This window comes from Ursus maritimus, unplaced genomic scaffold, assembly GCF_017311325.1.
Source record: "Ursus maritimus isolate PB19 unplaced genomic scaffold, ASM1731132v1 scaffold_2, whole genome shotgun sequence".
In the NCBI taxonomy this organism is placed as follows: domain Eukaryota; kingdom Metazoa; phylum Chordata; class Mammalia; order Carnivora; family Ursidae; genus Ursus; species Ursus maritimus.
This window is the reverse complement of record NW_024424452.1, coordinates 81,877,465-81,905,075: the sequence shown is the minus strand read 5'-3', so window position 1 is coordinate 81,905,075 and position 27,611 is coordinate 81,877,465.

The window sequence follows — 27,611 nt, the reverse complement described above, 5'->3', positions numbered from 1 at the left end:
ACTCTACCCTATTCTTCTTATAAACACTTTCTAGCTTCTTTTCCTTTGATATTTATTTCAATTTGATGTTACCTGTATACATCTATTTCCCATTAGGGAGGCTATCGGCGTGATTTTCTCAGGCTTCATGTAACTCCCTAGGGACAGCCAAATGGGTACTTAGGTTTCAAATCAAATATGAATCCTATTCAATTAACCATATACAATTTGTTATATAATCAGCAAACAGAAGTCAAACCTAAAAATAGTATTCAAGATCTAGGACAAGAGGTGGAGACAAGAAGTCAGAAAGAAGACGAAATCTTCAGGTAAAGAAATAATTCAACTACTAAGATAGTAGTATTTGTTTTCTACAGAACGCCTTCCAACATAACCCATCCTGTAGTGGGATTGATAAGAAACTTGTTTCCTCCCTGAATGTTATCAGAACAAACTAAAAACGTAGCCAATGTGAAAAAGAATTATAAACTTGAAAAATTTAACATGTTCATAAAAAATCTCTGAAGAAAAAAATGCAAAAAGAGGAGTGTAGAAAGTAATTTGGTCCAGACACAAAAGTGCTCATGTAGTTGAAACAGAAATATTCTTGGAGTGGAAAATGTCGATCTGTCTGCCTCACACCAGGCAATCCCTTCATCTAGAATTTATTTTTGAAGTGAATCTTTGTACCAGGGGTGGTGAGGGGTGGAGGTGGACAGAGAGGAATGAGAGGCTGTGTAGGTGATCAGCTTTGCAGGCTAGCTAGGGAATTTTAAAAATTCTCATTCTGGTTCATCTCTTGCCCATTGAGTAGGGTCACCTTATCCTCTGTATCTTGACACAGTCTCTCATCCTGCAAAGCCCAGGAAGGGCTAGTTCCAATATCTATTGTACCCCAGGAGGCCCTTCCAAAAAGAACAAGATCTCCCTTATGTTCATTACATTTGGCATCTGACTCCATGGTGCACCAGATTCACCCAGTTGTTTTTTTTTTAAGGTACTTAAAAGAACTTCTAGAAACCATTGCATTACCCACTGGCAATGCCTCTTCTACGGCACTTCCTACCTTGTGTTTTGTTAATATCTAACTTCTTATAACAAGACCTTAAGCTCCTCAAGGATAAGATCTGCAAATGTGGAGTCCTTCCTTACCACCATCCCAGTGTTTTGCCTGGAGAAGGTTATCATTAAATATATAATGAATCAAGATTAATAATGATAATTGACAAGTCACTCTTCCAAAGCCCTTGAATTAAAATGTTCGTAGTAGTAAGCCAGCAACTCTTTCAAAATCCGGGTCATCGCAGACTTTCTCTTTTACTCCCTTTCTTATTGACTAAATTTTTATCAGTGATACAATGTGTACACCTTGCCTACAGGGATGTTTTTATGTTGTACCTTTTCCTAAGACATATTATAAGCAGCTGCTTTCTCTTCCCAGCGAGTTTCTAAGTTTCTTAAAAGTGGGGACTGTACCTTGCATCTCCTCACACCATTCATACACCATTCTGCACACAGTGTTGATCAATATTGACCAAGTGCTTTCCACGGAACAGGTGCTTTGTAAGCATTTTATATGCATTTAATCAGTTAACCCTCATGGCAGCCTATGGGGCAGGTACTGAACACAAGTAGGCAGCTCAGGGTCACATAGCTGGGAAGTGGCAACACCAGGATGGGATCCAAGACAGTCTTGCTCCAGGCACATGGTCTTAACCACTCTACTTGACTCCCTCCTAGGCTGAAAGCATGACAGTGACTTCCTGAACAACCGGTTTAATCTAAAATGTTTATTAAAGGCATGATTTGGAGTAAACAATGGTTTGTAATATAGGCAGGTAGCAGAGATGGTTCTCCTCCATTTATCGTATCCTTTGTAATACTAACCCATCTCCTTTACTGTTATCATGGGATTTTGTTTTTCATGGGAATCTGACACTACCACCAAGTTGTCCACGACACCACAGCCTTTTTACAGTGTGGTTATTTCGAACACTGGTGTCCTGCTCAGAATACCAAAGCCAAAGTCCCTAGCTGCCTCGCATAGGATAGCAACATCAGACTTACCTGAAGGCGAGTCTCAACTCTGCTCCTTACCAACTATGGGACCTCAGGCAAGTCCCTGAAATTCTCTCTGCTTCAGCTTTTTACCAGAAAAACAGGGATAATAAAATCTCCGTAAGAGAGCTACCATGAAGTTCAGAGGTGATGTAGGAAAGATGACTAGCCAGCATCTGGCACATGGTAGATGCTCAATTAATAAAGCTGTTATTATTCTCTTAGCAATTCACACAATTATGGTTGCATGAGAAAATCAGCACAGAGGTATTCTTAAGCATCTGTCCTCTGGCCCAGCCTATTGGTGCTGTGTTAAAACCGATCAGACTATAAATCTCATTGATGCTTATGCCCCATTAATCAGTGAAAGGAGACAGTTCTCTTTGTATGGAGCCACGTAGCATTGCTTTAGCTCCCTGGCCCACCAGAGACTTTACTGGGAGGTGGCTCACATTTCACCTCCCGTGGTTAATCCCACAGCTGTCAAGTGGAGAGTACATTTCACCTCCCATGGTTAGCCCCACAGCTGTCAAGTAGAGGAGAGTACAATGACATCATTGATCTTGGGATAGTTCTTTCAAATAAGAATAAATAAAAATCTCCCTATCGCTCTTCTAATGCAAAGTTGTTTAAAACCGTAACTCATAGGTGCCAAATTCCTGGAAATTCAGGGAAGATGGTAAAAGTCAATCTCCATCAATGAGGAGTTCTTATGATCCAGATTGTGGCAGTTACTAAAAGGAAAAAGAAAACAAGTGATATTGACTGTGGTCTAGTCTAAAATCAGGCAATGTAGCATCGTAGAATCTTGGATTTGGAGGAGATGGGAGGATCTCCACATTTTCCTCCCCTCTTCCACCTCCTCCCACCTGATATTTGGATTCCGCTACAAAGAATGGCAGGTGGTCATCCAGCCTCTGCCAAAAATGTGGAGACCTGGAGACCTGGGCTCTTGTTCTGAGCTGTGTCACTAACCCAGACAACTCAACCACTGCAAGCTCCAGTTTCTTCTAGTGTGAAACACTGGCTCTTTAGCTGACCTGACCGGCTGCAAGCCCCCCCACCCTGCTCCCAGCCCATGACACCGGCAGCCCCCCAACTTATAAATGGATCCTGTTCCAAAAGATCACTGAAGCCTGTTCTTGGAACTCAGAAAATATTTCCTGTTGAAACATTATAAATGACGGTCGGGATTTCAGGTTTGTCCCCAGCACTCTATTGCATTCATAGTGTAGTTAAATTATGACACTAGTCCAAGAGTAAGAGGGAGGAGAAGGAATGTCTTTCCCTGTTTCTGGACACAGGTCAGCACTAGACAAGGCTGTGAAAAGTCTGCTCTTTACTTTGGCATATTCTCACTTCCTTTCCTTCTCTTCCCTTCCATTTTTGCATACCCTTTCTTCTAGGGGCCTGGACACTCCAACTGTAGCATCTCATACAGGCTTACTTCACTCTGCAAAGTCCGTCCTTAGCGGTCTTTATCCTCTCCAGTCCCTGCTTCCCGACTCCTCTCCCACCCCCATCCCCAGCTGCTGCTCAGCTGGTTGCCAGCTCCCCCACCCTCTGCTCCCTCAGTGACGTAGCCTCAGCTAGACTAGCGAGACAGAAGGAGATCCGATTTAAATGAGCTGTGAACACTTAAGCACCAGGAGAGCTGGTGCTTACAAAGTGCTTTCCTGGGTGCCTAGCACTATTCCATGAACACATCAACTCTTTAGATCATCAACAATCCTGAGAGGGAGGTGCTCTTATTATTTGCATTCCATAAATGAGAAAACCGAGGCACAGAGAGGTGAAATAACTCGCCCAAGGTCAGTATGCTATCGTCAGTGATAGAGTTGGCTTTGAATCCAGGCAGTCTAATACTGAGGACCATGCTCTCATGCTAACCTTCCCACGGGGGTTGGTACCTAAATATGGAATGCTTCTTAACCCAAATGAATCTCTACATTTCAAGCAGCATTAACAGGCAAGTGAAAATATTCAAGCAGTGTTGGGGAACATATTATGGGACAGGCAGCCGTTAAGCCAGGGTGGCAAACACCCAAGAAGGTGGTGAAAATGAACGCAATGATTCACAGTCATGGTTTGATTGTATTCTTTCCTTACAAGCACAACCTGTAGGAATATTCTTCTCAGCCACAGAGAAAAAGGCTCACTCCTGTGTTTCTTGGTTCTCCGGTTCTACCTTTCTCTTCCAAATGTTGGTACAGAGAGAGACACTAGAGATTGTTGACATTTCTCATAACATACTTCTAAGAAAGATGGCAGTGTCCTTGTGATGTTAAATGGCTATCAGCCCTGGTCCATGGGGTGTGAGGCCCTTCCTACAGCACCTGGAGGCACGTGTTTCTCATCGACAGGCAGCCCCTCTCAGCCCCAGGTGATACGTAATCTGCAGGGAGGCAGACAGTTTGACTCCAGAGTCTAGGCTCTCAACTGCTTTGCTATACTGCCTGGGTTCAAGTGACATGTGGACCATGCTTTTAATGTGCTTTATTGTAATATATTCATTTTCATGGTGAATGATTGCATCTGTGAATAAATTAGAAAGATGTCTGCACTTATCAGTACTTCTTCAGTGGCAAGTGCCATAAACCCAATGCAAATTATCTTTCTTTAAAAAGATTTACTTATTTTAGAGAGAGGGAGAGAGAGAAAGAGAGAGAGAGAGTGAGTGAGCAGGAGAGGGAGAGAATCTCAAGCAGACTCCTCGCTGAGCATGGAGACCCACAACCTTGAGATCATGACCTGAGCCAAAATCAAGAGTCAGGGACACTTAACTAAGTCAGCCAGGCGCCCCCAACTCAAATTATGCGTGGGGATGTGAGGACCCAGTGTCAAACTTGAACTAAATCTACAGGCCTGAACAATATGGTCAGGCCTCTCTTCTCATCTCCCAGAACTTCTGTTGGTGTGTGGACCTCATCAACTTCTACAGATGAGAAGATAGCATTCCAGATGAACATCTTTCCAGCCTCACCCATCTAGCTCTGGTTGAAAAAGTCCTTCCTAGAGAAGAACTTTGATTGGATCATCTTAGGTTATGTGTCCTGAACCAATCACTTTACCTGGGGAGTTGGATTACTTTGATTAGCTAGGGCTAGTTTATTTACTTGTCATCATGATAGGGGGAGAGTGCGTGACAGAGCCCCCCAAGCTCTAATAAAGTGCAAAGGGACAGTTCTCCGAATAAAGAGTGGCTCCCGGCAATCAAACAGTATAGCTGCCCGCTGTAATGTTCAACATTATGTCTAGCTTGAAGGTAAGGGAAATTAACTAGGCAGAAATAGCTTACATCAATACCTCGAAAATTCAGAACCAGCTTTAGTGTATGTTCATTAGTGAATGTCCTCACAATTATGATAAATGTCTAAATAAAAAGTGAAAAATTCAGTCAATCCTCTAGACATTTCTAAATACTTAATTATTTGGGTATTTTAAGAAAAATATGGATAATTGACCAACTCCTTTATTTTTTAATCTGGATGTTTTATGTTTTATCTGTATTTTCTTTATCCACATGCTATGTAAACCCAGTTGAATGCCATTTAGAACCTAGACCATGCAACCCTGGTGTTTTTTTGGACGTGATTTAAAAATGATTAGATTTTAATAAGTGATTTAGTGTCTTACCATCACGTGTTTACTCTCAACAAGTTAGAGGTAACCAGAGAATGAATGTGAGATAAAAATGGAGAAACTGCATTGCTATTACATTTCCATAATTGAGTTGAAAAGAGTACTAAAAGCTAGATGTGCTCTATTTAAAAAGTTAGAAAATCACTTAAGTCTCTGTATATTTTTACTATCCTTTCCCACTATATTCATTTGGTAATTTGTGCAAAGCAGTACAAAGCTGTCAAGGGAATTTTCTCTTCAAAGTTAGTGCCTTGCCTATCTCTCTGTCGGCATACGTACTCTCAGCACAGTGTGTTAAGCCTCCACGTTCCCAGATGTAATATGATGTGTGAAAGTAAAATGAGCATTTGATTTTGTATTGTTCAGACAGATTTATTTCCTTACTTGCTATTTCCCTACCACAAAGCAGGCCCTGGTGCTAAACACTGTATGCCCATAACTCACTGAATCCCTACAACCACCGTGTGGGAAAGAGACCATTTATGGGTGAGGAAACGGGGCTCTTCATTTAATCCTCAAATTAATCGTCTGAGGTAAATATCATTTTAATCCTCTCACTTCTGACAAGGAAGCTGAGATATAGAGAGGTTTTGAAAATTACCCAAGTTCACGGAGCTAATTTGGGGTAAAACTGGGATTCGGACCCAGGCAGTCTAGCTCTTGTGCTTATGTTCCTGGTCACTCTTCTGTACCTCCCCCGATTGCTGAATGGTTAGTATATGACCAAGTATACAACCTATCACTGATGATAGTTAACACTTAACCACAAAATATGCGTTACACTTTCCAAAACACAGGCATGGGGTATCCAGTTCTGCTTACATATAGGAGAAAGAGAGAGGGCGCGAGGGAGGGAGAAATTCTCATAGGTGGAAGCTAACACCACGGTCACGTTGTAGAATTTGTTGAGACCTCGATGTAGCTGTTTGCACTACTGCAATGACAATTGGTTTCGGGGAAGCCTCCTTAATGATTAATCAAACACCGTGGGTCTTTCTGCCTTTTTGTGTCTTACGCATAGCTCTGTTAAGGATAAAGCTCGAAGTTAGAAACAGTATTGATCTCATACTGGGAAATGGTCTAAACTCAAAACATTTGAAGGAGCATATAGGTAAATAATTCTTTATTGTTTTAAGTGAAACGGTAATGTTTTAAAGAAAACATTTTAAAGACATGTTTAATAAAACTGATGCGTAAAGTTTATATGTGATTTATGTTTACTGGCATGCTTTTTCGAGAAGCACACAAATATATTTCAAGTAGCATATAATCACACTCAAGTATTTATCAGATATGATATAGTGAAGGGATACCATAAAATGTATTCCAATTTTAGTCAGTCCTCACCTTATTTTAGTTTTTAAAATATTTAATATATCCTTTTTCTTATTAGCAAGAAATATATTTTTTAACCTTATGATGAAAATCATACATGTCAACTTAAATATGTGCAAGAGAATACATACTTTCCAAAATTTTTTATATCATGTGCACAGCTACAACGTTGGATGACCACTGCTCTACAGAATAGAATCCCAACTCCTGAGTATGACTTTCAAAACCTTTCATAATCTGACCCCCAACTGTCTTCCTAATTTCAATCCTTGGCTGTTTTGCTGTCAGTTTTTAAGAATCCTAAGCAAGATAAACATATTTTTTTAACAAGCTCATACTTTGACATACAGTTTGACTGCAGAACAGCAAAGTGAAAGAGAAGATCTTAAAAGAGGATGGAGAGAGAAAAAAAATATCTTCAAAGGAATAAAAACTAGATTCACCAGTAAAAGTAGATGTCAGAAAGTGGTAAAATAATATCTTTAAAGGGTTGAGAGAAAACAACCAACCAAAAACTATATAGCTACCAAAAAGTACCTTTCAAGAATTAAGAGAGTTTGCCAATTTATTGAAGGAAATTCTATAGAATATATTTCAAGCAGAACTAACATAATCCCCAAGGGGAAGTCTGAGATGTGAGAAGAGATAAAGAGAAAAAAAAAGTGGTAATATATATGTATGACTTATTATTATATATGTGTATTGTATTATGTGTATATATATATATATAAAATAAAACATATATAAAATAATGTATATAATAATAACAACAAGATCTTATTAGGTAAAAAATAAATATAAAATAAAAGCACATCTGCAATAGCATATAGGTCAAGGAGTGATTAGAAATAGAATGTGGAAAAGGTTGTGTTATTTGAGAGGAAAGTAAAGATATTGATACATTCTGGACTTTGGTTAAGTTAAGGATACAGCCTAAAATTTCCCGCACGGCCACCAAAAGAATGGAAATAGAGCATATAACTTACAAACTATTATAGGGAAAGGCAAATGGAATAAGAAAATATATTCAATCAGGGGCACCTGAGTGGCTTAGTCGGTTAAGCGTCTGCCTTCCGCTCAGGTCATGGTCCCAGGGTCCTGGATCGAGCCCCGCATAAGCGTCCCTGCTCAGTGAGGAAGTCTGCCTCTCCCTCTCCATCTACCTCTCCCCCTACTCATGCTCTCTCTTGCACTCTCTCTCTCAAATAAATAAATAAATAAATAAAATCTTTTAAAAAATAAAAGTGCATATGGGAGGGGTGTCTGGCTGGCTCAGTTAGTGAAGCAGGCAACTCTTGATCTCAGGGTCGTGAGTTTGAGCCCCGTGTTGGGCATGGAGCCTACTTAAAATAAACAAATATTAAAAACTTAAAAAAAATACATATGGGAAACAAGAGGCTAAGGATAGCTTGCAGAAAAGCGAGGTTGGGGGTGGGTTGGGGGTAACTGCCTTACAAGATTAGATTTACCCTAAAGCCATAGTAATTAAGTGTGTAGTATTAGCTGAGGAATAGCCAAAGGGACCAATAGAATAGAATAAAGAACCTATAAACAGACTCATACAGATGTGAAAAGTTGAATTAGGTCTATGCCATCAGCACAGGTCATGGGGAAAGATCAATAAGGGGTGCCGGGACAATGGTTTACCCCAAGGGAATTAATTAATTTGGACCTTTATCTTATTCCATATCCCCTAAATCAGTTCCAGGTGGATTGAATACATAAAAGTATAAGGCAAAACTATAAAACTTAAAAAAAATAATGCAGGATAATATCTTCGCAATGTCAGGGTAAGGAAGGGTTTCTTGAACAAGACTTAGAAAACATAAAGCCAAAAGAAAAAGACTGATATAATCAACCGCATTTAAAAAAATACCACCAAAGTGGCCGGTAAAGACAAGCCATGAAGTTGGAGAAGATATTTGCAAAAACGTAACTGGCAGATGATTTGTAACCAGATATAAAATAACTCCTGAAAAGCAAGTAAGAAACATACCACTCAATAGAAAAATGAGGAAAACGTGTCCTAACATTCACTTCACAGAAGAAACTTATGAAAAGATGCTCAACCTCTTTAGTAATCAGGAAAATGCAAATTAAGATCATAATGTGACACCACTGTATAACCAGTTTGGCTAAAACTAAAAAATCTGATGGTAACAAGTGGATAAGTATATTGAGCATGGGAAGATATTCACATACCGCTGATAAGCATATAAATTGGTACAATGATTTTTGAAAACGATTAGTGCGATCTAATCAAAGACAAAGAGGCACACAGCCCCTAAGCTAGCAATGCCACTGCTGGGTAAGTTCCTTAGAGAAACCCACACCCGTGTGCCAGGAGACTCACGCGAGTCACGGAGCCGAAGAGCAAGTCACGGAGGATACCTACTTTATGATTTCATTTATATAAAGGTCAAACAGATGCAAAAACCAAACAATACAGTGTTTAAGGATAACAAACATATGTGATGACTATAAAGGGAAGCAAAGGAATGCTCTTTACAAAATTCAAGATAGTCCTTACCTGTGAGGGGGAAGGGAAGGAGATTAATTTGTGTTCTTGAAGTTTGAATACTTGACATGTGTCTATATAGCTATATTATATTATATTATATTATATTATATTATATTATATTATATTATATATTCTTTTCAATCTACTCAATATTTAGTAAAGACTTTGTCAAGTCTTCAAAAAATCCTCACATTCAATCAGGATGACCTCAGGGAGGCATGACTGGAATGCCATTGTCACCAACACAGCCTAAACTAACTGACTGGAGTAGAGTTTGCAAAAAGAAGGCCTTGGGAAAGATCTGTTCCACTTCTCTAGGAACCCGGAGAGCAAGAATTTGTTAGCGTCTGTCACATCCAGCCTCCTGCACACGCACTCAGACATGTACACCTTCTTCCACACTCCCCTCTCCCACACTTGATCCCCATAGGACTTTCACTCTTCCCTGGATACCATATTTAATTCATACTCATTTGTATTCTCATTATTTTTCACTTCTCCCCTGTCTGAGCGGATCGGCAGGCCCTTCACGCTTCCTTGTCCTGGGGATTTTTACGGGACAAAAAACCTAGCAGATAGTGTGATGGCAAAGGCTCCTCCCAGATTGGGTCACAATCTCAAGTCCCATGAAGAGAATAGGTGAGATGTCCTGGAGAAATAAGGGAGTGGGCAAAGCAGGAAAGGGGAGCTCACGTTGCTGAGCAGCAGTCTCGGGGGAAGTATCAGCAGGGACAGAGGCAAACCTCAGCACCGGGGTCCCGGCCTCACCGAGACTTCGGGACTCGAGGACGGGGTGTGCGAAAGCAGAACGCTGCCAGCCTTTCAGAGACCGCAGGCTGGGTCCATAAGACTGGCAGTGGTGACTTGATGGGCAAGAGCTGAGAGACACTTTGCCATTTTCCAGGTACACAGAAAGCCTCTCTACATCTGGGTAGTTCTCGTAAGAAAAGGGCCCGCCTTGGAATTTCCAGCCGACGTGGAGTGCGGAGGCTCAGGGCTGCAATTAAGCTGTTGTAAAGAAAATATCTTGATACATGTTGCATTTCTGAGTGTGTGCACTGAGATTCACACTTCCTCTGTAAAGATCTTATCCACTCCCTATAAAAACTGCAACAGTGTACCATCCTTACTGGTTTACATGCCCGTCCATCCGCTTCAACCAGAATACAGGCTTGATGGCAAAGACGTGTTGTTCATCTCTGCATTCCTAGATCCTAATATGTAGTTTCGCAGATGGCAGTTGCTCAGTCAGGAGCAGATCCAAGTTTTGTGGGGCCTGAAACTCTTTCTTTAAGAAAAAGAAGACAACAGCCAAGTGAAATTAGTCAATCAGAGCAAGACAATTATCATATGAACTCGCTGATATGTGGAATTTAAAAAAATAAGGCAGAGGATCATAGGGGAAGAGAGGAAGAAATGTAACCAGATGAAACCAGAGAGGGAGACAAACCATGAGAGACTCTTAATCTTAGGAAATAAACTGTGAGTTGCTGGAGGGGAGGGGGGTGGGGGGATGGGGTAATCGGGTGATGGACATTGGGGAGGGTATGTGAGGTAATGAGCACTGGGTATTATTTAAGACTGATGAATCACAGACCTGTACCCCTGAAACCAATAATACATTATATATTAATTAATTGAATTTAAATAAAAAATGTTGAAAAAGAAAAAGACAACAGCATACATACAAAAAAAGGTATAAAGGCAAATTTTTGTTTTGAATGAGAAAATCACAAGAACATTTTTTAATGAAAAAGAGTTTATTTCATTTTTTTAGGGTTCCCTCATGGTGACTTTTTCTTTTCTTTTTTTTTTTTTACTTTTTAAAGTTTTATTTATCCACTTATTTGAAAGAGAGAGAGCGCACAAGCATGAGTGGGGGAGGGGCAGAGGCAGAGATGGGGGACAAGCAGACTCCCCATTGAGTGGGGAGCCGGAGGCGGGACTGGATCCCAGGACCCTGAGATCATGACTCCAGCCGAAGTCAGAAGCTCAACCAACTGAACCACTCAGGCACCCCTCCCACACCAAGGTGCATTTTTAAGAGATGACAAACACCACTCACAAAATCCAGAAAGAAACAAATACTATCTTTATTAATTGCCTAAAATACTTCTATAGGGGGCCCCTGGGTGACTCCGTCTGTTAAGTGTCTGCCTTCAGCTCAGATCATGTTCCTGGGGTCCTGGGATCGAGCTGTGTTTGGGGTTTCCCGCTCAGCAGGGAGTCTGCTTCTCCTTCTCCCTCTACCCCTCTCCCCACTCATTCTCTCTCTCTGAAATAAATAAAATCTTTTAAAAAGTACTTATAAAAGGCTATTTTTACTGCACTTTAAAATCTGGATAATCTCTATGTGACAATAATTTTGTATTATCATTTTATATAGGGAGAATGGAAGGATAATTCAGTCTTCTAGCTTGGTTGATTAAAAAATGGTTTTACTATTAACAACAGGGTTGTATAAAATACTCAACTTTTGGGGTGGCTCAGTTGATTAAGAATCTAACTCTTGATTTCGGCTCATGTCACGATCTCAGGGTCATGAGATTGAGCCCCAGGTTGGGCTCAGTGTGGATCCTGCTTGAGATTCTCTTCCCTCTCCCTCTGTCCTCCCCCCCCCCACCCTGTGCACACACACTTTCTCTCTCTCAAAAAAAAAAAAATAATAATAAATCTTAAAAAAAAATACTCAACTTTCCAAACAGATGTACTTAGAGTTTACAACACTACCTTACAAATACATGGATTCCAATGGGTTCTATTTTGCTCCATTTCTGTCAAGAAAAAAAGGTATGACGTTTATAATTGTATGTACTGCATAATTCAGCCTATTCCTGATGGGAAAACCTTTCATTTTGAATAGGAATTAGTGAAAACTAAATTTTCTACTTACAATTTCACATGCGTGAAGACTGGAAGAATTTTCCATGGATTCGCTTCGGATTGTATGTTTGAAACCTCCCTTCTCTTCTGCTCTCCACGTGCTTTCATGCAACAGGCCCTGTTCATGCTATAATGGGACTCCCGGCTTGGCACCTGCATGTCTCATGGCTGGGCAAGCCAGCTCACGGGGCTGTTGAAGCGTTCCCAGATGTTATTCCGATGTGGGGAAGCCAGCAATGACTAAACTATTTACAGAAGGGATTGCGAGCCACTAAACCCACACAAAATCGATCCGCAAATCAACTGCTCCTTTGCCAGATCCTAAAAATGCCTGTGACAACTCCAACGCCACCCTCCTCAAGAAGTGTGCCTGGGAAGTAGGACTGCAAAGCGATGGAAGTCTTCATTGATTGCATTTAAAATACCTACTTCGGCAAATTTTACAAAAACATGTGAATGTGTTGAGTGGGTCTTGAGAGGGGCCCTAGCAAGTGAGGGGTGGTGAAACGTCAGCTTTCATAGTCCTAGTAAATTTGCTGATGGGCTTGATAAAGCTTTGCTGAAGGAATAAATGAGCCAAATGGGAGACGCTGGCATTTCTGGAATCTCTCTTGCGGAGTAGGAATCGTCCATCTTATTCAGGGCCTGTGTACGCTACCTTTCACTCCCTCCATGCTCCTCAAATCTTCTGATGAAGAGCTTTTCCCCAGGCGCCTTGACTCGGGGTGGTGTTGGCTACACGGCAGACCCGAGTGTCCTGGTTCTGGAGAAAGGACATTTCCCATTACAGATACATTCTCAGTCTGGTGAGCGTATCAGTGTCTTGGGAGTTTGATTTGTGTAGCTGGGTCCTGAGAAACCGACCCCTCAGACACCTGACAAAACTGAGTTTTATAACACAGAAGGGTGACGCCCCAATGTACTGTCACTTGCAAAGCTTTGTCACAAGCAGCCAAGTTGGCCTTTCCCAGAGAGACGTGTCTCTGACAAGCACATCTCAAAGCTGCCCCTCTGGTGACTCTCACGATGCAAAGTAACATTCAGGTTGGGGGAGAGTTATTAACTGGATACGCAGTGACTAGATACACACAGGTGCGGTTTAAAAAGAGGAGATTCTCCTTTTTCTACTGCCTTTCTATACTTAAAAAAAAAATTTGATGCTGTGTTCATAATAACTTAAAATGATTTTTAAAAATGCATGCCAGTATGCAGGATTAGGGAAGAATTTTTTGGCATCCATGAGACATGCAGCTCTGGAACCCTCCAGTGCAACGGTAGCAGAGAGCAGAATCCCCTTAGTGGCTGCACTAGAAATGCAGGGACACATCATTGCTTTCAGACCATGCTTGCATTTTTCACTCCCTCAAGTTCCAGGTGCTCTGGGGGGGAAGACAAGGACTGGGATGACATTCACCATTTAACAACTGACTCCATTCTTTTTTTTTTAAAGATTTTTATTTATTTGACAGAGAGAGAGCACAAGCAGGGGGAGCAGCAGGCAGAGGCAGAGGGAGAATCCAGCTCCCCACAGAGCAGGGAGACCGATGATGTGGGGCTCAATCCCAGGACCCCGGGAACCTGACCGGAGCTGAAGGCAGATGCTAAACTGACTGAGCCACCCAGGCGCCCCTAACTGACTCCATTCTTATGGAAATTATGGAGTTAGAAGCAGAGTGATCATTTCATCCAGTCCCTCCATGGTACAGATGGGAAACCGAGGACCAAGCTTATTTCTACAAGGTCACACAGCTAGTGATTGATGTGGGGACTCAGGAATGGGCTTAGGATATTATTTTTAGGCCTAAGAAATTCAGAATCGAGGGTCACAGGGGCTGTAAAGGAAGGTATATAGTGAGCCAGCCACTGTCCCCGATTGTTTGCTGAAGGAGAGTCAGATCCCCACTGCCTCAGCCAAATTAACAGCTGGTAACAGTTGGAGGCAACTGTCAGTTCTTATAATTTTGAGCTTGCAAAAATCTTGCAATTAATGATATTAGGGAACGGTTGCCCCTCCTGGTCCCATCCATCATTCATCAGAAGGTGACTGGGACCACCAGCTGTCACTGCCAACTTCTTCCTAGCTAGAGCTAGAAACCAGAGTTGGGAAGGGAATAACACCACTATCAACTAACTGCAAGTTGGTATTTGAAAGCAAGTCCACAGGGGAGGCTGACCTTGTTTACTTGAAGAAGAATAGGAAACAAAGAGAGGAAAGCATGCCAAACAAGATAAAAAGTCTCAAATACGTATCTCCAGGGAAAAGATACCACAGGAAAAAAAAGGATAATAGAATATCTCTGAGAGGATAAATAAAGAACTGATCACTGCCTCCCGGGAGGGGAACCACCTGTCAGGGGTTTTAGGCGTAGGAGAGACTTTGCACCATGTAACCTTTTGCACATTTAGGCTTTGGAATCATATGAGTTTTTAATTTATCGTTTTTTAAAATTAGGTTTTTTGAAAACAAAGTAACAAGGGAATCTTCCTCGAAATTATAGCAGTTTTAAAACAATCTCTGTGAATCAGGATCTGATCAGAGGAAGAGAGTCCAGCCCTACCCAGGCCCTGGTGGGGAGCCAGACTGTGTGCCCCGGGTGAGCGGCCCGAAGCTCGGCTGGGAGCAGCTGCCTCTGACCACGGCAGCACATTTCAACATGAGCCCAGTGCACATTCCTCCTCCATTTCTAATATTTCTTGCTGTAACTACTAAACATCTCCCAGAAACTAAATATTTCCTTTTTTGGAGAGGGATTAAGTATAGGCCGAATCCTATTTTAACAGCTATGATCAGGCTGTCGAATTCAATAGAAGAGTTCCTGTCCTGGCCGCCAGTCCACGCGAGCATGGTTTTGCTCATGTCTCTTGGTATATAGGGAGGCAACAGTAAAGATTTCATACACACACCTACGTATATATACTATTTTCCTGTAGAAATACATGTGTATATGTATGGACACATATATACACTTCTTAAGAAAAAGAGTTCAGAGACATAGCATTAGAAGGAGTTAAATCTATAGAGGATGGGGTCAAACAGCGTATGAAATAGGGGCGCCTGGGTGGCACAGCGGTTGGGCGTCTGCCTTATGCTCAGGGCGTGATCCCGGCGTTATGGGATCGAGCCCCACATCGGGCTCCTCTGCTATGAGCCTGCTTCTTCCTCTCCCACTCCCCCTGCTTGTGTTCCCTCTCTCTGGCTGTCTCTCTCTCTCTGTCAAATAAATAAAAATCTTTTTTAAAAATAGCATATGAAATAATCAATGAAGCCGACGAGAGGTAGCAATAGCAATGCATGTGCATAGACCCAGGGTTCGAGAGGTGGTATAGCCTAGCGGTTTAAAGCACGGACTCTGGGGACACCTGGGTGGCTCAGTTGGTTAAGCATCTGCCTCTGACTCAGGGCATGATCCCAGAGTCCTGGGATGGAGCCCCATGTCGGGCTCCCTGCTCAGCCGGGAGTCTGCTTCTCCCTCTCCCTCTGCCCCTCCCCTGCCATGTGCTCTCTCTGTCTCTGTTCTCTCTCTCCTAAATAAATAAATAAAATCTTAAAAAAAAAAAACACAAAATAAACCATGGACTCTGGAGCCAGGCAACCTACAAACCCAACTTTACCACCTAATTCATGATGCAACTTTTAGCAAGTTATTCACCCCCTTTGTGGCTCAGTGTTGCCATCCATAAAATGGAACTATTAATAACAAAAATCTCAAAGATTTGTTCTAAAGATTAAAGTAGTTAATGGATAAGATGCCTGGAACAGTGATTGGCATGTGGTAAGCACCACCACACGTAAGTACCAGCTGTTGTCATCCTGCAAGGGAAAATTTGGCATTGTGAGCCCATGCCACAATCCTTCTGGCCCCTAGATAGGTATAATCACCCATAGGATGATGTTTGACCAAGGATCCAAGGCTATTCTTGGTCAGGGTCTCATCATGGCCTTTGTGAAATAGTCCTCAAGACAATCTACTGCTCTTAATTCCATGTTCACACAGCAGTGGTCTCGATGACTGATCCAGTTCTCCAGGTATATGTCCATAGGAACCGGGGTGTGGTATCTGAATGAGACGCAGGTCACCTGTATCTTGCCGGAAAGGGTAGTCCCCATTTTAAAATGAATGCACTGGCATTTGGGTTTACAAGTTCATCTCATGTGAGTATTTCACTGAATGTGCATTTCGGGCATACATTCTGAAGGTCTAGTTTGTGGACGGACCCTCCCAACTGAGGTTCAGAACCATGACCTTTGTGAAACTACCAAAAAAATGTCATCTCAGAGGCCTCTTGGGGACCAGTAGGCTGCCTTCTTCCCCAGGGAGACCCCCCGATGCTGCCAACTCATGGTAGATAGCGATCATTCAACGTGGTTGCACAACTCTGTGGTCACTCTGCTTGGCCAGATGCATTTTGTATACCATATTTATGCATAGTAATTGCACTTGAAAATATACAGTTTGTTAAATATATGTAACAAAACTGCACTAAGAAATGAGGTGGTGGGGTGCCTGGGTGATTAAACGTCTGCCTTCAGCACAGATCATGATCCTGGGGTCCTGGGATCCAACCCCTCGTTGGACTGTTGGACTCCCCGCTCCACGGGGAGTCTGCTCATCCCTCTCCCTCTGCCGCTCCCCCCTCTGCCAACCTCCCCCCACCCTGTGCCCTCGTGCTCTCCCATGTGTGTGCGTGCTTTCTCTCACTCTCAAATAAATAAATAAAATCTTAAAAAAAAAAAAAGGAAACAATGTGGTGATTCTGTTTTGAAACCTAAAGCGGAAGCAGAAGGGATTGAGACTTTCTGTAAGGAAGGAACGAGTAGAAAGAATATTCTTTTTGCTGTTGTTGTTTTTGACTTTTTATTTATATTCTGCGTAGAAGTGATACCAAGCACTACTTGTTTTTCTCTGGCTTATTTCACTTAGCATAATGCCCTCAAGTCTATTCATGTTGTTGCAAATGGCAGGATTTCCTTCTTAGAAAGCATATTCTGTTTTGTTTTGTTTTTTAGACTTTATTTTTCAGAGAGAGAGAGGGAGCAGGAGCACAAGCAGGGGGAGTGGCAGGCAGAGGCGGAGGGAGAAGCAGGTTCCCCGCTGAGCAAGGAGCCCGATGTAGGACTCGATCCCACGACCCTGGGATCATGGCGTGAGCCAAAGGCAGATACTTAATAGACTGAGCCACTCAGGCGTACCTGGAAAGCATATTCTGAAATATATTTCTCTCACCTACAGGGTCTTGGGTCTTGAGGTTTATATTACATTTTGATAAATGGTTTGGGAAAACAGATGAGAGGCATTGGTGAGAGTCAGTGGAACTGGAATACTCAAAATCCTAATGCAGCCTTGGGTTCAGACAAAGTAACCCAGGCTCCCGGGGGGGCCCTCTGTGACCTGCACTGGTTAGTGTCCAACCAGAATGGTGTTGTAGTTTTTTTTTTTTTTTTCGTTTTTTGTTTTTGGAACCTGGTAAGAGGGTTTATGGGAAAACGGGAGTTTGTCCCAAGGAAGGCAAGCATAGGAAAAAGCCATCTCACATCTCACTAAAATCAGGAGATTTTAGTTGCAACTTACTGCTCATCTCTCCAAACAGGATTTCTGCTTTAGGTGGGACGTGGATTAGCTAAATGTAAGACGCAAGTGCTCGGTGCTTCAGGTAGAGTGATTTAAAGGAGTTTGGGGGAGGTACTTCTAAAAGAGTGATAAGAATTCAAGGCGTTCGAAAGGAAATGTTGTTTGTTGATGGAACCACAGAACTGTGAAGTCTCTTTTCCTTAAAACCAGAGCAATGATGGCAGATGGAATGAGTAATGAGGTAAGGAGAAAAGTGGGATTTAGATGAGTGGAGGTGAAGGTCAGTCCAGTCACAGAGCGCGCTGACCCAGACCACAGATGTGGAAGTGAGCTGGACATACAGGGGAGGCAACAGCATTCACAGGGATGGTCAAGGTTCCTCTGACCTCTGAAGGGGCTGGTTTGATGGAATATTAGTTGGGTCTTCCATTTACACATGAATAAAATATATCCCTTGTCTGTTCTGGTCTATAGAAGAAAGAACAGAAAAACACTGTTAACCTTTTTAAATTATTTCATGGATATATCTATTCCTCATATATTAATGAAATAGTTAAGTATCATTCAACTAATATTTCAAGTGTGATCAGAATCATTAACTAACAAATAAAATAAATTAGATTTGCTCTTTCATGGGATACGAGAGTAGTCAAAATGAGATTTTGTCATGTCCCAGTTTAGTAATATATTGACTCCTAAAAATAATAATAAATACTGTTTCTTGAGTGCCTACTCTAGTCCACATACTGCTTAGCACTCAACGCACATCTTACTTATGAAAATTCCAGAACAACCCTATCAAGTTGCTAGTATTATCTCCATTTCACAGATGAAAAATGGGGTCTTGAAAGGTTAAGTAACTTGCTCAAAATCACACAGCTAATAAGTAGTAGAACCAGAATTTGGACCTAGTTGTTTTTGCCTTTTTTAAATTTTTTAAGATTTTAACTATATATATATATTTTTTTTTGAGAGAGAGAGAGAGAGCAAGCAAGTGAGGGGACAGAGAGGAACAAGCAGACTCCGCACTGAGCGCAGAGACAGATGCGGGGCTGTATCTCATGACCCCAAGAGCATGACCTGAATGGAAATCAAGTGTTGGACGTTCAACTGACTGAGCCACCCAGGTGCCCTGGGACCTAGTTCTTTTTTTTTTTTTTTTAAGATTTTATTTATTCGACAGAGATAGAGACAGCCAGCGAGAGAGGGAACACAAGCAGGGGGAGTGGGAGAGGAAGAAGCAGGCTCATAGCAGAGGAGCCTGATGTGGGGCTCGATCCCGTAACGCCGGGATCACGCCCTGAGCCGAACGCAGACGCTTAACCGCTGTGCCACCCAGGCGCCCTGGGACCTAGTTCTATCTCACTAAATCCATGCCCTTTCCACACAGCCCAGACTTTATGTACATAGGCAGGTTTATGTGTGTGTGTGTGTGTGTGTGTGCTCGTGTATATGCATGTGTGTGTGTGCGTGCGTGCCTGTGTGTGTGTGTGTAGAGAGAGCGTGTTCATGACACTATGTGGTTAAATACCACGCATGTGTACAGAGCAATCTTGAAATAAAAATTTTAATTTTCTTTATGTATTTGTTACTCACGGAAACAATCTATTCAGGGGAAAAGGTCTTTGCAAAGAAGTAAACATGCCCATCAGATTTTCAGAGAAGACTTTAGGTTCTTTGGTGCTTAGGAATGTGGCCTGCAAAACAGCCTTATTTTTTCCCCTTTTGTTGTGGGTTTGTTTTTGAATGAGTTGTACAGCAATGACACATTTGATTGTTATTTCTTAGGCTTGTTTTGAAATCTGTATTGAAGCCTTGTGAACTTTGCAGTTCCTATGGTCAACATTTTTTCTTAATGACCGCTAAATGATGTGTTTTTTCCAAAACTCATATGGGAGTTTATGACCTCTTTTAACCTGCAGGTCTTAATTTTCAAAAAATCTCCTTTATTTTTATACTAAGCTAGATACTCATTTCCCTAGTTTCCCTTCCAGCTTAGCAAATCTTCAGTGTCCTTGGTGAGGCATGTGAGGGATTCAGCAGGGGACACTGTTGAGTACTTTTCTCTATGATCAGTTCTTCAGCGGGGCCAGCCTTCATCATCCTAAGCCCACCCCCATCCCCATGCAGACCCTCCTTGTCCTCTTATGGCACCGTGTCCATTTCTTCCCACGACCGAGGATTGTTTCATTTATCTGTTTCTTGAGTGTTGTGCCGGTGGGATGTAAGTTGGGAGAGCGCAGAGACCTGTCGGTCTTCCTCACCGCTGCACCCCAGCACCCCAGCACACTGCCCGGCAACGGAGCCTCTGGATAAACATTTGATGACTGACGGAAGCATAGATGGCTGTCTCCATATCCCGGCAGTGCCCACCGCACGATGGGCGCTCCATGAAGCTTTTCTCATGATGAATGAACGCGGCCTGAAGTAGTTAAGGGGAAAAGCACGGCTTGACCAGATCCTGTAGTGGGGCATTCAGTGTTTGCCTGTCCAGAACAGACGTTTTCTGGGGGAACGCTTCTTCCAACCACGTGGGGCTACTAACCATGAAGCCCTTCAGAGGAAAGTGACATGGCCCACACTGAGCTGGTCACTGTTGGCCATTCCTCTGGGCACACTGATGGTCCCTGGGTAGGCACAAGGCCCCAGCCACGTCCATCAATGTCTTTTTACCAATATTTTTTAAACCCAAGCTGGAGAAAGATCTTCCATTTTCTATTCATCAGAAAGCTGCAAGGATTTCCACCCAAGGCAGCTATGTCTTCGCCCCCAGTGGAAGCTGGTCTGAGAGATGATGCCCACAGGCAGAGATGCAAAGGCAGGGGAAGGCAAGAGATCCCCGATCGCCAGGGTCCAGGGGACGCATCTGTTCCAAAGCTTACCTGTTCAGCTGCAGATCTGTGAGCCGATGCAGTGTTCCCTCATAAACAACCCCTGCTAAACAACAGGCTTGAGCAGCTAGCTTGAGTCCGAGAATCCCAACATACACAAATTTGAGTAGGTAGACGGGGTGGGGAGGGGCTTCTGGACAAAAGGGCAGAGGTTAGCTTAAATATGATTTTTTAGGAAAGGTCATAACTAAACACTTGCATGATAAATATTTACGATCTTCCGCCAATGTGTACTACTGCTCTATTAGGATCCTCGTTTATACAGTGAGCTTTAGCCATTAAAATAGGAAACGAAGCGTGGGAACATGAGGAAATACTTCAGATACAAAGTTACATGGGGGAAGATAGATAAGAATAAGTATATAGCAAGAGCACAACTATACAGCACAACGATGCAGTGAAGTCACAGAAACTTTAGAATCGCACTTTGATTTAAAGTCAGATTCGGCTTCCTAGAAGCCAGATGTTGGGCACATTGCTTCACACTTTGAGACTTTGGTTTTCTCATCGGTAAACCAGGGATGATCTCTCTCAGGGTCGTGAATGGATCAAATGGAAAAAAAAGTATGTAAAATCCTTAACACAGTGCCTCACATTTAATAAATGTTACTCTGTTTTTCTTTACGATAAAAATCACAAAGCTCACTACTTCAAAAATTTTAAACCAGGAGAAGAAACACATCTGAGTGTTACTAGTCCTTATGCTTGCAGTCACTGACTTATACAAGTACTCATTCAATGCTGACAACGGACAGGGGCTAGGGATAAACATTGAGCCAAATGGAAGCTTGTGTTCATGGAACTCAAATTCCTCTGGAGGGATAGAGACAATACATAAATAAATCAATTAAACAGTAGAGCACACGTCTTGAAATGCTATATACTAGTGCCCTGTGTTTGTGCGTGAGGGTGAAGGTGCAACAATTTGCAGCAATTTTTTTTTAAGATTTTATTTATTCGACAGAGATAGAGACAGCCAGCGAGAGAGGGAACACAAGCAGGGGGAGTGGGAGAGGAAGAAGCAGGCTCATAGCGGAGGAGCCTGATGTGGGGCTCGATCCCAGATCGCTGGGATCACGCCCTGAGCTGAAGGCAGATGCTTAATGACTGAGCCACCCAGGCGCCCCTGTGGCAATTTTTTTTATGTGATACTTGAAAAGCCTCACTGAGAATGTGCTATTTGAGCAAGGACTTAAGGGTGAAGAAAGACAATAGGACTATGGATGATTTTTCTTTTTTTTCCTCATAATCTGTTTTTCTGATTTTTAAAACGAGGATTTGGACACTGACTTTTAAATAAAAAAATTGAAATGGAAACTAAATTTGGAATCTTGCTAAAAGCATTTTTTATTATAACTAACGTATCTATGGTATTTTAGCTGTAGAAAATGTGTTTCCTTATCACTTATCCTCAAAATACTGTAACACTGCTAGAAGGCAAGTAATATTTTTATCCCTGTTCTTCCAAATCAAACATGAACTTCCATAAGAGCATACAATTAATACGTGTTAGAATGAACTCTGGAAATTCAGAGTTTCATGCTCCAATCCCTTCTTCTATGATAAATTTACATTTTCTTATGGCCCACATACACAAGATCATCCATCTTCTCCTAAATTTACCTATATTCATCTACACCTGCAGAAGCACTGGTCAATAACTTCTAACAACAGTTATCCACTGGGCTCACTGGGTTAGGAATTACAACAATGAGATAGTCCCCAAATATAAGGGCGTATATGCACATTTTTGAGTGGGCTTATATTATTATTTTTTTTAAAGATTTTTTTATTTATTTATGTGACATAGATACAGCCAGCAAGAGAGGGAACACAGCAGGGGAATGGGAGAGGAAGAAGCAGGCTCCCAGCGGAGGAGCCCAATGTGGGACTCAATCCCGGAATGCAGGGATCACTCCCTGAGCCGAAGGCAGACGCTTAAGGACTGCGCTACCCAGGCGCCCCAAGAGTGGGCTTATATTATTGAATAAGCCATATAGCAGCGATCTATGTGTGTTATTTAGTATGATGCTTTTTAATTTTTATTTATGTATTTATTTGCTGTTAAAGATTTTATTTATTTATTTGAGAGACAGAAAGAGTATGAGAGGTGCGGGGGGGGGGAGGTATGCGGAGAGGAATAGACGGAGGGAGAGGGAGGGGGAATCTTGAGCAGACTCCATACTGAGCATGGAGCCTGAAGCGGGCTTGATCTCATGACCCTGAGACGATGAGATGAGCCGAAACCAAGAGTCGGATGCTTAACCGACTGAGCCACCCAGGCATCCCTAGTATGATGCTTTTAAAAATGTTACTCTCATTCTAATGTTCTTTAAATTGTTTTTCCTGGAATGAAAGTTGTCCATGATATACTGCTAATGTTGATCGAGTTTATTACGTTCTGGAATAATTCACATAATGTTGTTGTGCTCAGTGACACTTTGTACCAAGCATGAAAGTTGGAAAAGCTGCCTTGAGTTTGTTAGGAGTGAGGGGTGAGTTGAATGTTCCATTCTCATAAGAGTCTGATCCCATTGGTGGTCTCATCCTGACTCCCTTTTGCAAACTTCCTGCCCACTTCCAAAACAGTTCTAGCTCAAACCCAGCATTTGTATTGCAACTCAGAAACAAAACATGCAATTAAACTAAATACAGTAGTGATGTTCTAACTAGAATTTATAGTTACAATAAAATATAGTTATTAAAAATATTGGCTTAGAGTTTGATATAATTAACTGTATAGCCTTTCAACAAAAGCACACATTTTCTATTTGTTAGAATACTGAAAAATGTGCCTGAGTCTTAGAAGCAGTAGTATTGCAGTAAAGAATGGCTTCTTGTATCTGTAATTCAAAGAAGAACAGAAAAGAAAAAAAGAGTGGAGAGAGAAAACTGCTTAGCTGAGAACCAAATCATCAAGAAAAGTTCAGTGATTTTCTTTTCCTTTTTTTTTTTTTTAAGATTTTATTTATTTACTTGACATAGAGAGAGCGTGAGAGAGCACAAGCAGGGGGAGTGGCAGGCAGAGGAAGAGGGAGAAGCAGGCTCCCCGCTGAGCAAGGAGCCAGATGCGGGACTGGATCCCAGGACCCTGGGATCAGGACCTGAGCCAAAGGCAGATGCTTAACCTACTGAGCCACCCAGGCGCCCTGAGTTCAGTGATTTTCTAATCTATACAGATAGACATAGATATGACTGTAACTCAAATAGATAAAATGTGTAAAAACACTTAAAATAGTACAAAGTAGGTATCCAGTATCTGTTAGTGGCATCGTCATTTGAATTTACATTTGCACAGGAGGCAGACTCGTGGATGATGGCAGATACCACTGCTGCCTTTTCTGAATCCCATTCCTTATTATTTCCTCAACTTCCATTGGCTCATTGACTTAGGTATTACACTCAATGGAAGAGTTTTTAAATTGAGCACCCAACATATTCCTAGCATTCTATTTTTGAAGCCTTGTATTAATTAACAACCCTTTCAAGTCTCTCTTTTCCTTCCAAACATCAGAGAAGAGTCAGTGTTGGGGGGACAGTTTTTTCTAAGTCAGAATCTGTTGGTAAAGGGCATCGTGTATTGAAATTTGTGTCATAGTCATGACTTGTACAAAAGCGTTCAAATATTTAAAAAGCAAACTAGATAGTTTGAAGGGCAAAGAAAACTAGCTTTGATCTGTAATTGATTTTACCAGGAGCCATTTGCACGGCCTGCTTTGTGGAGCCCGTACATTTATCTGCAGAGCATAAAGCATTTTGTGAACACTAGTGCAGGGAACTCCCCAGTGCAGATGATTAATGTCGCTCCATCTTCCCCTGTTCCTTCTTCTCACGGAACGTCCCTGAGCTGTAATTCTCCAGCCTGTGCTTTTTAGGTTTCATCGATGGCCAGCGTGGACTCTTCCCTGCTGGGGGAGGGGGATCTGAGAACAGCAGAGAATGGAATGCTATCCGAGGGGGCACTGTCTTCACTTCCCTCTTGCCCCAGCACCTAGGTACTCAGCTGAAGATGGGTGACCAGGAATACTGGCAGAAAAATGCACGTTAATATTTTTTCCTGCCTTTCCCTCTGAGAAGCGTAGAAGGCAATTGCTGGTGGGAATGAGAGTGAGGGCGTCTGGAGGGAGGGCGCGTGGCAGTAAGTTGATAAACTAAAAGGAACTGCTATTCTTTCTCTCTCCCAGCCTCTCAGAAGAACTAAACACTCAAACTTGGGTCAAGGGGCTTTGAAACTGACTGATCATCCATTGGTTCTTGGGAGAAGGACCTGGTCTGGGCTGCTTCCTGGGTAGAGCTGATCTACTGAAAGTATTTCAAATACAGCAGCAATCCAGCATTATCCGTGTCAGATGACTTTTTCTTTTAACTTTTTTTTGAGTGGCAAAATACATACAACATAACACTGCTTTAGCCATCTTTAGGTGTACAAGTCGGTGGCATTAATTATATTAATTATATTTATGAACAGATTCATTCATTCACTCAACAAAACTTAATTCCACACTGTGGGGCTGGCGGCACCATCAGTGAATAACAACAACAAAAAAGATCCGCGGCTTTAAGGGGATTTCTTCGTTCTAGCAAGAGAGGCAAAAAACATAATAAATAAAGAGACTCTGTGGCATGTTTAGACCGTGATAAAGGCTGTGGTTAGATTCAAGGTCACAGCGCTCCGAGCATCCGAAGGCTTCTGTGTCCTTCAAATAGCTCAGAGACCTTTGCTCATCCACCTCTTTCCCCAAAACTCTGCCTCCCATAATTGCTAGTGATTTTGGAGAGTTCACTGGTTGCCTGATTGGGTAATTAATAAAGAAGTTATGTTCATTGGAACTAATCATTAACGAAGTCTACAGCAAACTCTGGTGGCAGTCGGGGCAGTCGATAAAGAAGGGTAAAGATCTCTGCCACACAGAAATAGTTGCCTTTCCCAACACAAGCATCTTCACTTTGAGGATGAATGCCGAAGTACAGAACTCAAACAGAAAGACATGCTTTCTTCACCAGTAATGCGATGATTTTTTAAAAGGAAGGAGTCGTCCAGAAATATTTGCGTTTAAAAAATTCTTTTTCTTCAAAAACCTTAAGTGGCCAAGGAGGGAGGGAGTGAGAAATAAAGCAGTTTTCTGCGCTCTGCGAAGACAATGGAAAGGGGATCCCAAAATGCTTTTGTCAAGTGCAAAGATGCTATCAAATCTTTCCTATAAAATGTTTAGCTTCTGCCTGGGCTCTTTCAGGTTTCAAGGAGCACTTCTATACTGTACTGGTTTAAGTGTGTATGGGGAGGAAAGTAGCAGGTACGTGATTGTGAAACTGGACCACACTTTGACCATGACCCAAACTAACAAACCAACACTGGGCAAATATGCCTCCAGCCGCCACACTCCGGAGCGCGCAACATTACTCACATAGTATGCCAGCCAGAAACACGTCACCTGGGAAAACGTGAAGGAAAATCAAACCGAGAGACAGCCTATGAAAAAACTGGACTGATTTCTTTAAAGATGGCAAAGATGAAGAAAGGCGGAAGAACTGTTGCCCATCAAAGGAGACTAAAGAGGAGGGGCCTGAATGGTCTCCTGGGACTCGGGACTTTCAGTGCTAAAATCAGAAAGTCAGGCGAGCAGGAATGAAGCGGTCACCCTCATAAGACATGATCATTAAATGCAATATGTGAAATATATGATCCTGGACTGGACCCTGGGCCAGAGGGGGAAAGATATAAAAGACATTATTGGGACAATTCACAGAATTTGAACATGGGCTTTTAAAAAATCATAGTAAAATATACATAAAATGAAATTTACCATTTTAACCATTTGTAGGGGTACAGTTTAGTGGCATCCGGTACATTCACAATGTTGTACAACCATCATCATTCTTTTCCAGAACATTTTCGTCTTTTCAAACAGAATTTCTGCATCCAATATACAATAGCTCCCAATCGCTCCCACCACCCTCTGGTAACCACCATTCTACTTTCCGTGTCTGTGCTTTTTTTTTTTAATAATTTTTTTTATTATGTTAGTCACCATACAGTACATCCTTAGTTTTTGATGTAGTGCTCCATGATCCATTACTTGCATATAACACCCAGTGCTCCATGCAATACGTGCCCTCCTTAACACCCGTGTCTGTGCTTTTGATCCCTTAACCTAATAACTCATATACATGGAGTGACAGAGTATTTGTCTTTTTTTTTTTAAGATTAAAAAAAAAAAAATTTGAGAGAGAGAGTGAGCCAGAGAGAGCTAGAGACAGAGAGCAGGAGCAGGGGGAGGAGCAGAGGGAGAGGGAGAAGTAGACTCTCCCCTGAGCAGGGAGCCTGACTCGGGGCTCAATCCCGGGACTCCAGGATCATGACCCGAGCTGAAGGCAGATGCTTAACCGAGTGAGGCACCCAGGTGCCCCAGTATTTGTCCTTTTGTGACTGGCTTATTTTATTTAAATGCCCTCAAGTTTCATCCGTGTTATAGCGTAAACCGGAATTTCATTCCTTCCTAGGGCTGAATAATGTTCCGTCATATGCATACACCACAGTTTGCTCGTCCATTTGTCTACTGATGGACATTTGTGTTGTTTCTACCTGTCGGCCGTTGTGAGTACGCTGCGATGAGTATCGGTATAGACATAGGCATGGACTTTAGATTGAATTAAAGTATTACATTGATGTAAAAATTCCTGAATTTGATACCTGTAATGTGGTTAGGTAGGAAAATACCCTTGTCCTAAGGC